Source organism: Martes martes, assembly GCF_963455335.1.
Source record: "Martes martes genome assembly, chromosome: X".
NCBI lineage: Eukaryota > Metazoa > Chordata > Mammalia > Carnivora > Mustelidae > Martes > Martes martes.
Genome location: NC_137897.1, coordinates 77,950,292 through 77,966,348, shown reverse-complemented (window position 1 = coordinate 77,966,348; position 16,057 = coordinate 77,950,292). Strand labels below are relative to the sequence as shown.

Below are 16,057 nucleotides of genomic sequence, written 5' to 3'. Positions count from 1 at the left end.
ATAACTATTTGTCCCCAAGATATAGTAATACATTATTTAAGAATTGTAAAGCTTGGGGCACCTCAGTGGCTCAGTTGTTAAGTGTCTGATTCCTGATTTCAGCTCAGATCATTATCTCAGTGTCGTGAGATAGAGCCCTGCATATGGCTCCACACTGGGCATGGGGTTTGCTTAAGATTTTCTCTCTCCCTCTCCCTTTGTTCCCTCTACTCAATCTCTCTCTCTCTCTCTCTCTCAAAAAAAAAAAAAAAAAAAGAATTGTAAAACTGATGACAAAGAGATGGTCTACTTATGCACATTTACCGCTTATTTTTGTAAATAAATTGCTTTGTTATTTAAATTCAAATAGCAAACATACTTAGTTTCAGATGTAGTGTTCAATAACTCATCAGCTGTGTGCAACACCCAATGCTCATCACATCGTGTGCCTTTTTAATGCCCATCACCCAAAACCCCACCCCCCCATGCACCTCCCCTCCAGCAACCCTCAATTTGTTTCTTAGAGTCAAAAGTCCCTTATGGTTTGTCTCACTCTCTGATGACTTCCCATTCAGTTTTCCCTCCATTCCCCTATGATCCTCTGCACTGTTTCTTACATTCCACACATGAGTGAAACCATATAATTGTTTTTATCTGACTGAACTGTTTTGTTCAGTGTATTACCCTCCAGTTCCTACCACATTGATGTAAATGATGTAAATAAGAATTCATCCTTTCAGATGACTGAATAATATTATTGTATATATATACCACATCTTATTTATCCATTCTATTGATGGACATCTTGGCTCTTTCCAGTTTGGCTATTATGGACATTGATGCTATGAACATTGGGGTGCATGTGCCCCTTTAGATCACTACATTTTTATATTTGAGGTCAATACTTAGTAGTGCAACTGCTCAGTTGTAGGGTCCCTCTATTCTTAACATCCCAAGGAACCGCCATACTGTTTTCCAGAGTGGCTATACCAGCTTTTATTCCCACCAACACATGGTAAGAGGGTTCCCCTTTCTCCACATTCTCACCAAGATTTGTCGTTTCCTTACTTGTCAATTTTAGTCATGCTGACTGGTGTGAGGTGGTATCTCATAACGGTTTTCATTTGTATTTCCCTGATGCCAAGGGATGTGGAGCATTCTTTCATGTGTCTCTTGGTCGTTTCTTTGTTTTCTTTGGAAAAATGTCTGTTCTTGTTTCTGCTCATTTCTTAACTGGATTAGTTTTTTTTTTTTCCTGGATATTGAGTTTGATAAATTCCTTATAGTTCTTGGATGCTAGCCCTCTTTCTGATATGTCATTTGCAAATATCTTCTCCCATTCTAAAAGTTGTCTTTTAGTTTTATTGACTGTTTCCTCTGCTCTGCAGAAGATACTTTGGTGAAGTTCCAAAAATTCATTTATGCTTTTGCTTCCCTTGCCTTTGGAGATGTGTCTAGCAAGAAGTTGCTGCAGCTGTGTTTGAAGAGGTTGCTGCCTGTGATCTCCTTAAGGATTTTAATGGATTCCTGTCTCACATTTAGGACTTTAATTGTTTTTGAGTTTATCTTTGTGTATGGTGTAAAAAAAATGGTCCAGTTTCATTCTTCTACATATGGCTATCCAATTTCCCAGCAACATTTATTGAAGAGACTATCATTTTTCCATAGCTACTCTTTCTTGCTTTGTCAAAGATTAGTTGACCATCAAGTTGAGTGTCCATTTTTGAGTTCTTTATTCTGTTCCATCGACCTATGTGTCTGTTTTTGTGCCATTACCATACTGCCATGAGGATAACAGATATGTAATATGGCTTGAAGTCCAGAATTGTGATGCCACCAGCTTTGGTTTTCTATTTCAACATTCCTCTGGCTATTTGGAGTCTTCTCTGGGTTCCATAACAAGTTTTAGGATTATTTGTTCCAGGTCTGTGAAGAATGTTGATGGAATTTTGATAAGGATTTCATTGAATGTGTAGATTGCTCTGGGTAGCATAGACCTTTTAACAGTATTTGTTCTTCCAATTCATGATCATGGAACATTTTTCCATTTCTTTGTGTCTTCCTCAATTTCCTTCATAAGTTTCTGTAGTTTTTAGGGTACAGATCCTATATCTATTTGTTTAGGCTTATTCCTAAGTATCTTATGGGTTTTGGTGCAATTGTAAATGGGATTGATGCCTTAATTTCTCTTTCTTCTGTCTCATTGTTAATGTATGGAAATGCAACTGATTTCTGTGCACTGATTTTGTATCCCGCCATGTTGCTGAATTGCTGTATGAGTTCTAGCAATTTGGGGGTGGATGTTTTTGGGTTTTCCACATGGGGTATCATGTCATCTGCAAAGAGTGAGAGTTTGACTTCTTCTGTGCCAAGTTGAATGCCTTTTATTTCTTGTAGTTGTCTGATTGCTGAGCTAGGGCTTCCAGTATATGTTGAAGAGCAGTGGTGACAGTGGGCATCCATGTCATGTTCCTGACCTTAGTGGAAAAGCTCTGTTTTTCCCCTTTGAGAATGATATTCACTGTGGAATTTTCTCAGATGGCTTTCACAATATCAAACTATGTTCCCTCTATCCCTACACTGTGGAGAGTTTTAATCTAGAAAGGATGCTATATGTTATCAAATGCCTTTTCTGCATCAGTTGAGAGGATCACATGGGTCTTGTCCTTTATTGTATTAATGCAATCTATTGCATTGATTTATTTGGGAATGTTGAACCACCCTTGCAGCCCAGAAATAAATCCCACTTGATCGTAGTGAACAATCCTTTTAATGTACTCTTGGATCTTATGGGCTAGTATCTTGGTGAGAATTTTGGCACCCATGTTCACCGGGGATATTGGTCTGTAATTCTCTTTTTTGATTGGGTCTTTGCCTGGTTTTGAGATCATGGTAATGAAGGCCTCATAGAAAGAGTTTGGAACTTTTCTTTCCATTTCTATTTTTTTGAAACAGCTTCAGAAGAATGGGTATTAGTTCTTTAAATGGTAGAATTCCTCTCAGAAGCCATCCAGCCCTGGACTCATGTTTACTTTTGTTCTTTCCTTCCACTCAAAGAGTTCCCTTTACTATCTCTTCCGGGGCTTATTTAGTGGTCACAAGCTCCTTTAGTTTCTGTTTGTCCTGGAAGCTCTTTATCTTTCCTTCCATTTTGATTGACATCCTTGCTGGATCATGTATTCTTGGCTGCATGTTTTTTTCTCATTTGTTACCCTGAATATATCATGCCAGCCCTTTCTGGCCTGCCAGGTCTGTGGATAAGTCCGCTGCCAGTCTCATGTTTCTACCATTGAACATTAAGGAGTTCTTGTCTTGAGCTGCTTTCAGTATTTTCTTGTTATCTCTGAAATTTGCAAGCTTCACTATTATATGTCGGGGTGTTGATCTATTTTTACTGATTTTGGGGGGGGGTTGCTCTACTTCCAGGACTTGAATGCCTATTTCCTTTCCCAGATTAGGGAAGTTCTCAGCTGTGATTTGTTCAAATATACCTTCTGTCCCGCTCTCTCTTTCTTCTTCCTCTAGGACCCCAATAATTCTAATATTGTTTTGTTTTATGGTATCAGTGATTTCTCGAAGCCTCCCCTCATGGTCCATCAGTTGTTTTTCTTTCTCTTCTTCAGCTTTCTTTCATTCCATCATATTGTCCTCCATGTCACTGACTCTTCTGCCTCATTTACCTTAGCTGTTAGGGCATCCGTGTTAGACTGTATCTCAGTTAAAGCATTCCTAGTTTCAGCCTGATTAGTTTTTTATTTCTTTCCTAGGACCTTCTCTAGTGTCTTTTATGCTTTTTTTCAGCCCAGATAGTAGTTTTATAGTCATTATCCTGAATTCCAACTCTGACATTTTACTTATGTCCATATTGATTAGATCTGTGGTAGAGAGTATTACATCTGTTTTTTTTCCTTTGTTGTGAATTCCTCCTTCTAGTGATTTTGCCCAGAGAAGAATGGATGAATGAGGGAATAAAATACAAAATATCAACCACGACCTAAGCAAAATACACACTAGACAAATCTGAAAAGGTCAGAAACCAAAAAAGAGAAGAAAAAGAAGAAAAAGCAGGGAGGAGAGAATATAATCTCCCAGGCGGACAAAACAGGGCGATCCACTTGGTCCTGGGTGTATTTTTGTCTGTTTGTTAGAAGACAATAAATCCCACAACTATAAAGAAAGCAAAACTTATATATACAAAAATAAAATTGAATACAGTGAAAGGAAGCCAAAATGAAGACTATATCTGTAAAGTAAATGTAAAAATGGAATTAAAAATAGACTTGAGGACAAAGAGTTAATAAAATAAGAAACTAGTTGAAAAGGAAAAAAAAAGAAAAGGATATTTAAAACTGAAAGATAAACAAACCATAGGGGGAAAAAAAAACTTGAATTCTATATACTATTTTCCTCTAGCACTGGAATTTTGCAGTTCCATGTGCTTGGTAAACTTGGTATTCCCCTGATGTTCCAGCTGGTCTTCTGGGGGATGGGCCTGCTGTGTTGATCTTCAGGTGTCTTTCCCTGGGTGGAATTGCATCACACCTTGCCAGGGGGCCAGGCTCAGTGTAAGCTGCTTCAGGTTGTTCTATGTGGCTTTTGTTCCCTGCCGCTTTAGAGGATGAAAATAAAATTGGTCACCTCCTGATCTCCAGCCCCGGAGCTGAAAGATCATGGCCCCCTCTTTTCAGGAAACCCTCAGGGAAAAGCAGCCTTCAGTTTCACGTGCACCAAACTCTGCAGACTCTTACAGTGTGTGCACCGGTGCCAACCCTCTCTGCGGAGGGAAGAGGGTCGCTGTAGGCCTGCTGCTTGCAGGGCTTCTGCATGGAGAGCAGTTGCCAGATCGTGTGCACACCCCCACTGTTCCTCCTGGGGCAATGTGTAGGGTTGCCGCATTTTTGCCTTTTGCAGGGTCCTTGCATGGAAAGCGGTCGCCCCATAGTGCCGAGGTTTGAGGTTTATGGCAAACCGAGCTGAGAGCCCTCTCCTGGGCTTGCTGACCACAGCCAGTTTCCCCACTCCAGTGCTGGGGAATTCTGTCAGCTCAGGCACCCCCCCTTCTTTCTATGACCCCAGGGATCCTAAGACCACACTGTCCCGCCTAGGATTGTGCCCTGGTTCACCACCTGAGCACCTTTTAGGCAGCGCTGTCTCTTACTGGAGCATACTTCTAAAAGTTCTGACTTTGTGCTCTTGGGCTATATCACTTTCGGGTAGCTGTCTTATGGAGGCTCCTTCCCCCTGCTGTTTATCTTCTGATATACAGCCTCTCAGATTCACTTCTCCACACCTCCCACCTTGCAAAAAGTGGTCGCTTTTCTATTTGTGGAATTCCAGAAACTCTTTTCTTGCATCTCAGCTTGACTTTATAGGTGTTCAGAATGATTTGATGGTTATCTAGCTAAATTCAGGGAACCAGATGAAATGAGGTGTCCTACTCTTCTGCCATCTTGCTTTCCTTAACTAGTTGACTTTAAATTTAAAAAATCAGGGTTGCTTGGGTGGCTCAGTGGGTTAAAGCCTCTGTCTTCGGCTCAGGTCATGATCCCAGGGTCCTGGTATCGAGCCCCGCATCCCGCTCTCTGCTCGCCAGGGAGCCTGCTTCCTCCTCTCTCTGCCTGCCTCTCTGCCTACTTGTGATCTCTGTCTGTGAAAGAAATAAATAAAATTTAAAATAACAAAAAAAAATTTAAAAATTTTAAAAATCATATCACCTTCTAATGGATGCAGAAAAAGCATTTGTGAAAATACAACATCCACCCATGATTAAACTCTCAAAAATGTAGTTTCAGTGGGAACGTATCTTAACACAATAAAGGGCAACATCATACTCAATTATGAAAAACTCAGAACTTTCCCCCTAAGATCAGGAGCAAGACAAGGATGTCCACTCTCGCTACTTTAATCAACATGGTATTGGAAGTCCTAGCCACAGCAATAAGACAACAAAAAGAAATCAAAGGCATCCAAATTGGTTAGGAAAAAGTAAAATTTCACTATCTACAGATAGCACAATACTTCATATAGAAAACTCTATAGACTCCATCTAAAAATTACTAGAACTGATAAGTATATTTAGTAATGTTTCAGGATACAAAATCAATATACAGAAATCTGTTGCATTTCCATACTCTAATAATGGAATAGAAGAAATAAATTAGAAATCAATCCGATTTGTAATTGCACCAAAAGAATAAAATGGTAAGAATAAACTTAAAAGAGGCACTTAAAGACCTGTACTTTGAAAACTATACAACAATGAAGAAAGAAATTGAAGATGACACAAACACATGGAAAGTCACTTTATGTTCATGGGTTGGAAGAAAAAATATTTTTAACATGTTCGTATTTCCAAAGCAAGCTACACATTCATTGCAACCTCTATCAAAATACCATTAAATTTTTTCATAGTACTAGATCAAATAATCCTAAAATGTGTATGGAACCATAAAATACCCCAAATCACTAAAGCAGTCTTGTAGAACAAGAACAAATGTGGAGGTATCACAGTCCCAGGTTTCGAGATATACTAAAAACTATAGTCCTCCAAGCAGTATGGTCCTGGAACAAAAATAAACACACAAATCAATGGGTCAGAGTAGAAAGGCCAGAAATAAATCTATACTTTTATGGTCAATTAATCTATGACATAGAATGCAAGAATATGCAATGGGAAAAGAAAGTCTCTTAAACAAATGTGGCCATGAAAACTGGACAGCCACATGCAAAAGAATTATACTGGACCACTTTCTTATATCATACACAAAAATAAACTCAAAATAAATAGAAGATCTAAAATTGAGTGCTAAAATTCCTAAAGAAATCATAGGTAGTAATTTCTTTGACATCCAGCATAGAAACTTTTTTTTTCTTAAAGATTTTATTTATTTATTTTACAGACAGAGATCACAAGGAGGCAGAGAGGCAGGCAGAGAGAGAGGAAGGGAAGCAGGCTCCCTGCCAAGCAGAGAGCCCGATGTGGGGCTTGATCCCAGGACCCTGAGATCATGACCTGAGCCGAAGGCAGAGGCTTTAACCCCCTGAGCCACCCAGGTGCCCCGAAACTTTTTTCTTGATATGTCTCCTTTGGCTAGGCAAACAAACACAAATTTAAACTCTTGGGACTATACCAAAATAAAAAGCTTTTGTACAGTGAAGGAAATCATCAATAAAAAAATAACTCATCTAATTGGAGAAAATATTTGCAAATGCTATATCTAATAAGGATTAATATCCAAAATATATAAAGAACTTTTACAACTCAACACCCCAAAAAAGGAATAATCCAATTAAATAATGGGCAGATGACATGAATAGACATTTCTCTAAAGAAGACATCCAGATGGCCAACAAACACATGAAAAAATACTCAACATCACTGATCATCAGGGAAATGCAGATCAAAACTACAATGAGTATCACTTCACCCCTATGAGAATGGCTAAAATAAAAAACAAGAAATAGCAAGTGTTGGAAAGGATGTATTCAAAAAAGAACACTTGTGTACTGTTGGTGGGAATGCAAACTGTGCACGGTGTAGCAGCAACTATGGAAGGACAATATGGAGCTTCCTCAAAAAATTAAAAATAGAATTTCCATATTACCCAGTAGTTCCACTGCTGTATATTTACCCAAAGAATATTAAAGCATTAATTCAAAAAAATATATGCATCCCTATGTTTATTGCAGCCTTATATACAATAGTCAAATTATGGAAGCAATGCAAGTGTCCATCCATAGATGAATGGACAAAGATGTGGTGTATATTCACAATGGAATATTAGTCATAAAAAAATGAAATCTTTCCATTTGCAACAACATGAATGGATCTAGAGGGTATAATGCTAAGTGAAATTAGTCAGAGAAAGACAAATATCATATGATTTCACTTAAATATAAATTTAAGGAACCAAACAAGAACTAAGTAAAAAAGAGAGAGAAACCATGAAACAGACTCTTTTTCTTTGAAACAGACTCTTAACTATAGAGAACAAACTGATGCTTACCAGAAAGGAGGTAGATGGGGGGATGGGTGAAATAGCTGAGAAAGTCTAACAGTATGCTTACAATAATGAGCACTGACTAATGTATAGAATTGGTGGATCAGTATATTGTACATCTGGAACTAATATAACACTATATGTTAACCATACTGGACTTAAACTTTTTAAAAATCTCTTAAATATACAGAACAAACTGGTGGTTGTCAGAGAGTAGGCATGTATGGGGGAAGAGTGAAATAGGTGAAGGGGAATAAGAGTACAATTATCATGCACTAATAAAATTTTGGTATTGTACACCAAATATAACTAACATATACACCTAATATAATATAAACTAATATGTTCACCTAATATAAATTAATATAACACTGCATGTTAATTATTCTTGATTTTATAAATAAATAATAAATAAATAAATATGCAATCTATTTCCAATGTTTTGAACTAACTCAAACACTCTCAAGTCTTCACAAGTGCAAGTTATGATGCTTTGTTGTCCACTTTATAGCCAAAATGTCTTTTTTTAAATTAATTAATTTGTTTTAATAAACATATAATGTATTTTTATCCCCAGGGGTCCAGGTCTGTGAATCACCAGGTTTACACCTTTCACAGCACTCATCATAGCACATACCCTCCCCAATGTCCACATCCCCACCAGGCTCTCCCGTCCCCCCTCCCCCCAGCAACCCTCAGTCTGTTTTTTGAGATTGACTCTTTTATGGTTTGTCTCCCTCCCAATCCCATCTTTTCATTTTTTCTTTTTCTACCTCCCCCCAAACCCCCCGCATTGCATCTCCACTTCCTCATATCAAAGAGATCATATGATAGTTGTCTTTCTCTGACAGACTTATTTCACAAAGCACAATACCCTCTAGTTCCATCCACGTCATCGCAAATGGCAAGATTTCATTTCGTTTGATGGCTGCATAGTATTCCATTGTGTATATATACCACTTCTTCTTTATCCATTCATCTGTTGATGGACTTCTAGGTTCTTCCATAGTTTGGCTATTGTGGACATTGCTGCTATAAACACTCGGGTGCACGTGCCCCTTCGGAGCACCGCGTTTGTATCTTTAGGATATATACCCAGGAGTGCAATTGCTGGGTCATAGGGTAGCTCTATTTTCAGTTTTTTGAGGAACCTCCACACTGTTTTCCACAGTGGTTGCACCAGCTTGCATTCCCACCAGCAGTGTAGGAGGGTTCCCCTCTCTCCCCATCCTCGCCAGCATCTGTCATTTCTTGACTTGTTAATTTTAGCCATTCTGACTGGTGTGAGGTGGTATCTCATTGGGCTTTTGATTTGTATTTCCCTGATGCCAAGTGATGTGGAGCATTTTTTCATTTGGCTTTGGGCCATCTGGATGTCTTCTTTGTAGAAATGTCTGTTCATGTCCTCTGCCCATTTCTTGATTGGATTATTTGTTCTTTGGGTGTTGAGTTTGCTAAGCTCTTTATAGATTTTGGATACTAGCCCTTTATCTGATATGTCATTTGCAAATATCTTCTCCCATTCTGTCAGTTGTCTTTTGGCTTTGTTAACTGTTTCCCTTGCTGTGCAAAAGCTTTTGATCTTGATGAAATCCCAATAGTTCATTTTTGCCCTTGCTTCTGTTGCCTTTGGCAATGTTCCTAGGAAGAAGTTGCTGCAGTTGAGGTCAAAGAGGTTGCTGCCTGCATTCTCCTCAAGGATTTGGATGGATTCCTTTCTCACATTGAGGTCCTTCATCCATTTTGAGTCTATTTTCGTGTGTGGTGTAAGGAAATAGTCCAATTTCATTTTTCTGCATGTGGCTGTCCAATTTTCCCAGCACCATTTGTTGAAGAGGTTGTCTTTTTTCCATTGGATATTCTTTCCTGCTTTGTCGAAGATTAGTTGACCATAGAGTTGAGGGTCTATTTCTGGGCTCTCTATTCTGTTCCATTGATCTATATGTCTGTTTTTGTGCCAGTACCATACTGTCTTGATGATGACAGCTTTGTAATAGAACTTGAAGTCTGGAATTGTGATGCCACCGACTTTGGCCTTCTTTTTCGATATTCCTTTCGCTATTCGAGGTCTTTTCTGGTTCCATATAAATTTTAGGATAATTTGTTCTATTTCTTTGAAAAAAATGGATGGGATTTTGATAGGGATTGCATTAAATGCGTAGATTGCTTTAGGTAGAATAGACATTTTCACAATATTTGTTCTTCCAATCCATGAGCATGGGACATTTTTCCATTTCTTTGTGTCTTCCCCAATTTCTTTCAAGAGTACTTTATAGTTTTCTGAGTATAGATTCTTTGCCTCTTGGTTAGATTTATTCCTAGGTATCTTATGGTTTTGGGTGCAATTATAAATGGGACTGGCTCCTGAATTTCTCTTTCTTCTGTCTTGTTGTTAGTGTAAAGAAATGCGACTGATTTCTGTGCATTGACTTTATATCCTGACACTTTACTGAATTCCTGTACAAGTTCTAGCAGTTTTGGAGTGGAGCCTTTTGGGTTTTCCACATAAAGTATCATATCATCTGCAAAGAGGGATAGTTTGACTTCTTCTTTGCCAATTTGGATGCCTTTAATTTCTTTTTGTTGTCTGATTGCCGAGGCTAGGACTTCTAGTACTATGTTGAACAGCAGTGGTGATAACGGACATCCCTGCCGTGTTCCTGACCTTAGTGGAAAAGCTTTCAGTTTTTCCATTGAGAATGATATTTGCAGTGGGTTTTTCATAGATGGCTTTGATAATATTGAGGTATGTGCCCTCTATCCCTACACTTTGAAGAGTTTTAATCAGGAAGGGATGCTGCACTTTGTCAACTGCTTCTTCAGCATCTATTGAGAGTATCGTATGGTTCTTGTTCTTTCTTTTGTTAATGTATTGTATCACATTGATGGATTTGCGGATGTTGAACCAACCTTGCAGCCCTGGAATAAATCCCACTTGGTCGTGGTGAATAATCCTTTTAATGTACTGTTGGATCCTATTGGCCAGTATTTTGGTGATAATTTTTGCATCTGTGTTCATCAAGGATATTGGTCTATAATTCTCTTTTTTGATGGGATCCTCGTCTGGTGTTGGGATTAAGGTGATGCTGGCCTCATAGAATGAGTTTGGAAGTTTTCCTTCCATTTCTATTTTCTGGAACAGTTTCAGGAGAATAGGAATTAATTCTTCTTTAAATGTTTGGTAGAATTTCCCTGGGAAGCCGTCTGGTCCTGGACTTTTGTTTGTTTGGAGATTTTTTTTTTTTTTTAAAGATTTTATCCATTCACTTGACAGACAGAGATCGCAAGCAGGCAGAGAGGCAGGCAGAGAGAGAGAGAGGAGAAAGCAGGCTCCCCGCAGAGCAGAGAGCCCGATGCGGGGCTTGATCCCAGGACCCTGAGATCATGACCTGAGCTGAAGGCAGAGGCTTCAACCCACTAAGCCACCCAGGCGCCCCTGTTTGGAGATTTTTGATGACTGTTTCAATCTCCTTTCTGGTTATGGGTCTGTTCAGGTTTTCTATTTCTTCCTGGTTCAGTTGTGGTAGTTTATATGTCTCTAGAAATGTATCCATTTCTTCCAGGTTGTCAAATTTGTTGGCGTAGAGTTGCTCATAGTATGTTCCTATAATTGTTTGTATTTCTTTGGTGTTGGTTGTGATCTCTCCTCTTTCATTCATGATTTTATTTATTTGCGTCCTTTCTCTTTTCTTTTTGATAAGTCTGGCCAGGGGTTTATCAATCTTATTAATTCTTTCAAAGAACCAGCTCCTAGTTTTGAAGATTTGTTCTATTGTTTTTTGGTTTCTATTTCATTGATTTCTGCTCTGATCTTTATGATTTCTCTTCTCCTGCTGGGTTTAGGCTTTCTTTGTTTTTCTCTCTCCAGCTCCTTTAGGTGTAGGGTTAGGTTGTGTATTTGAGACCTTTCTTGTTTCTTGAGAAAGGCTTGCACCACTATATATTTTCCTGTCAGGACTGCCTTTGTTGTGTCCCACAGATTTTGAACTGTTGTGTTTTTATTATCATTTGTTTCCATGAATTTTTTCAATTCTTCTTTAATTTCCTGGTTGAACCATTCATTTTTTAGAAGGATGCTGTTTAGTCTCCATGTATTTGCGTTCTTTCCAAATTTCCTCTTGTGATTGAGTTCTCGCTTCAGAGCATTGTGGTCTGTAAATATGCAGGAATGATCTCAATCTTGAGATACTGGTTGAGACCTGATTTATGACCCAGGACGTGGTCTATTCTGGAGAATGTTCCATGTGCACTAGAGAAGAATGTATTTTCTGTTGCTTTGGGATGGAATGTTCTGAATATATCTGTGATGTCCATCCGGTCCAGTGTGTCATTTAAGGCCTTTATTTCCTTGTTGATCTTTTGCTTAGATGATCTGTCCATTTCAGTGAGGGGAGTGTTAAAGTCCCCTGCTATTATTGTATTACTGTCGATGTATTTCTTTGATTTTGTTATTAATTGGTTTATATAGTTGGCTGCTCCCATGTTAGCGGCATAGATATTTAAGATTGTTACATCTTCTTGTGGACAGACCCTTTGAGTATGATATAGTGTCCTTCCTCATCTCTTATTATAGTCTTTGGCTTAAAATCTAATTGATCTGATATAAGGATCACCACCCCAGCTTTCTTCTGATGTCCATTAGCATGGTACATTGTTTTCCACCCCCTCACTTTAAATCTGGAGATGTCTTCGGATCTAAAATGAGTTTCATATTGCAAATTGATGGGTTTTGTTTTTTTATCCATTCTGATACCCTGTGTCTTTTGATTGGGCATTTAGCCCATTTACATTCAGGGTAACTATTGAGAGATATGAATTTAGTGCCATTGTATTGCCTGTAAGGTGACTGTTACTGTATATTGTCTCTGTTCCTTTCTGATCTACTACTTATAGGCTCTCTCTTTGCTTAGAGGACCCCTTTCAGTATTTCCTGTAGAGCTGGTTTGGTGTTTGCAAATTCTTTCAGCTTTTGTTTGTCCTGGAAGCTCTTTATCTCTCCTTCTATTTTCAATGATAGCCTAGCTGGATATAGTATTCTTGGCTGCTTGTTTTTCTCGTTTAGTGCTCTGAATATATCATGCCAGTTCTTTCTGGCCTGCCAGGTCTCTGTGGATAGGTCCACTGCCAATCTAATGTTTTTACCCTTGTATATTACAGACTTCTTTTCCCAGGCTGCTTTCAGGATCTTTCTTTGTCGCTCAGACTTGTAAATTTTACTGTCAGGTGACGAGGTGTGGACCTATTTTTATTGATTTTGAGGGGCGTTCTTAGCATCTCCTGGATTTTGATGTTTGTTCCCTTTGCCATATTAGGGAAATTCTCTCCAATAATTCTCTCCAATATACCTTCTGCTCCCCTTTCTCTTTCTTCTTCTTTTGGAATCCCAATTATTCTAATGTTGTGTCGTCTTATGGTGTCGCTTATCTCTCCAATTCTCTCCTCCAGTATTTGTGCAGTATTTGGTCCAGTATTTGTCTGTCTCTCTTTTGCTCAGCTTCTTTATTCTGTGTCATTTGGTCTTCTATGTCGCTAATTCTTTCTTCTGCCTCATTTATCCTAGCAGTGAGAGCTTCCATTTTTGATTGCACCTCATTAATAGCTTTTTTGATTTCAACTTGGTGAGATTTTAGTTCTTTTATTTCTCCAGAAAGGGCTTTTATCTCTCCAGAGAGGTTTTCTCTAATATCTTCTATGCCTTTTTTGAGCCTGGCTAGAACCTTGAGAATCGTCATTCTGAACTCTAGATCTGTCATATTACCAATGTCTGTATTGATTAGGTCCCCAGTCTTCGGTACTGCCTCTTGTTCTTTTTTTGTGGTGAGTTTTTCCGCCTTGTCATTTTGTCCAGATAAGATTTGCTTTCTCCTCCTCTGGAATTCTGCTGTTCTTGGTGAGTGAAGTTGGTCTTGGCTTGGTTTCTTGTTGATCTTCTGGGGGAGGGGCCTGTTGTAGTGATTCTCAACTGTCTTTGCTGCAGGCGGAATTGCACCGCCCTTGCCAGGGGCCGGGCTAAGTAATCAGCTCTGGTTTGCTTTCAGGAGCTTTTGTTCTCTGAGTGCTTTCCGTAGAGTTCTGGAGGACGGGAATGAAGATGATGGCCTCCCAATCTCCGGCCCAGAGGAGCCAAGAGCTTGGGGTCCCCCTCCTCAGTGCACCCTCAGAGAAAAGTGCCCAACTGCCCCTGCCTCCCTGGCCTCTGGTCGCACCTGGAGGAAAGCAGTCAATTGCTGGAACCTGGAGAAAAGCGCCCGGTTGCTTCCATTTTCGTGGCCTCCGGCCGTGCTCCGAGCCCACCCAGCCTGTGACCGGCTCAAGGTAACGCCAGGCTGAGCGTTCACTCCTCGGCTTTGTCGCTGTAGCCAGCTTCCCCGCTCTAATATCTGGGAGCTCTGTGGCACTCAGACACCCCCGGTCCTTCTGTGACCCCACGGAACCTAGGGTTACACTGACCCCGCGTGGGCTTCCCCCCGGTTTAGCCTCTAGAGCGATGTCCCTCCGTGGAGCAGACTCTTTAAAGTCCTGATTTAGTGCTCCATTGCTCCGCCACTTGCCAGGTGCCGGCCCCTCCCCCCGCGGTCTGTCTTCCTGTTGCTTTGGATTCACTTCTCCTCAGGTCCTACCTTCCAGAAAGTGATCGATTTTCTGTTTCTAGAATTGTTGCTCTTCTCTTCGATTTCCCGTTGGATTTGTAGGTGTTCACAATGGTTAGATAAGCTATCTAGCTGATCTCCTGTTACCCGATGTCGTTTCAGCCTGCTACTTCTCCACCATCTTCACCAAAATGTCTTTTAATTTTACTTGAGTAAGGGTCCTTTGTCCTCTATGTAAATATTGAAAGGGGAAGAAAAGGCAACAAAAATAATAATTGAAAAGAGGAGTAGTAGAAGAATGAGGAAGGAAAAAATGCAAGGTTGCAGGAGACTTTCATGCTCCTTAAAGACCCTTAAGCCACAGGCAGTCTATTCCTTCAATGTAACTATTATTAAGCACTACCCCAGGATGTGTTGATAGAATTCTAGACCTACCAGCAGAGTGGTCATCTAAACAGAAGCTCTAGTTTTCCTGGCTCTGCCCTGGTGTTTTAGGCTTATGAGCCCTACTCTCTGCTTCACTGGGATCATTTTGGAACATGGTTTCCTCAATTTTGGGCATCTTGATGTTATCTGGAATTAGGGAGACAATAAAAGGTAAGCTGTTTATAGTATAATATCTGGCTCTGACCCAGGGATGAGCGGGAGGAGAGGTCTTCAGCTGCCATTGTGTGCCTTGATGACAGAACCTACTGCTCCCAGTTAAGGAGGTCAGGAACAAGGGCCTTGAGGGCCTCAAGAGCCTCTTATTGCAATAGCTAAGGTTCTCAAACAACCCTGGGGGAAGGTGAACTTGAAAATAGTGTGACTGCTTTTCCTTAAATCAAAGAAGTTAAGGGTAGGGCAAGAGGAAATTAAGGCCCAGAGATGGACAATGACTTGTGAGAGAACACTGCACAGGAATGGTGTAGTTGGGAGAGGAAACTTCTTCAACACTGACTGTCTTTAATTAATCGAGGAATTACCCCCTTCTTCCTTAACTTCACCCAGACCCACCTTTGACTATGAAGAGAGTAGCATCCAGACTCACTCAGCAAGGGACCCCTCTTGGCCCTGGACCCTGGTCCCTCACCTCCTGCCAGTCCTTGACCCGCTGCCCTGAAGCTGCATCTGCTAGTGAAGCCCTTTTGCCCCTTCAATATGGTCCTGGAGCATACCATGATGGACAGGGCAGGAGGGGAAATCATCAGGAAGGGACTGGGTGGAACCATGGAAATGATGAGACCTACATGAAACACACCCCTGCCAATGACGCCAGGTGAAAGAGTCCAAAACCTAAAAACAAAGGGTGGCCAGTCTCCCATAGCAATGTGGGTTTTGTGCCCAGGGTACCATGGGAACCAAGAGAGCAGGAAAGGCAAACAGGGAAGCACCATGACTGATGGAGATAAGAGCCAGAGATTCCTCATGTGGAGGCTTCAGGCTCATATCCTTCTTCCTAGGCTTGAAGTCCCAGAAGGGCTTGAAATTAATTTTCTTAAGCCCTGT

The 16,057-nt window shown here is 40.1% G+C and overlaps 1 pseudogene across 1 annotated transcript in view; it reads right to left on the bottom strand.

Moving 5' to 3' along the window:
• LOC308337428 (T-complex protein 11-like X-linked protein 1) overlaps positions 1 to 15,131 on the bottom strand; it is a 29,107-nt pseudogene extending 13,976 nt beyond the window's left edge. Inside the window, exon 1 of the transcript in view lies at positions 15,005 to 15,131. The product of the transcript in view is annotated as a T-complex protein 11-like X-linked protein 1 (transcript). The remainder of the gene's footprint in view (positions 1 to 15,004) is intronic.
• Positions 15,132 to 16,057: the final 926 nt, after the last annotated feature.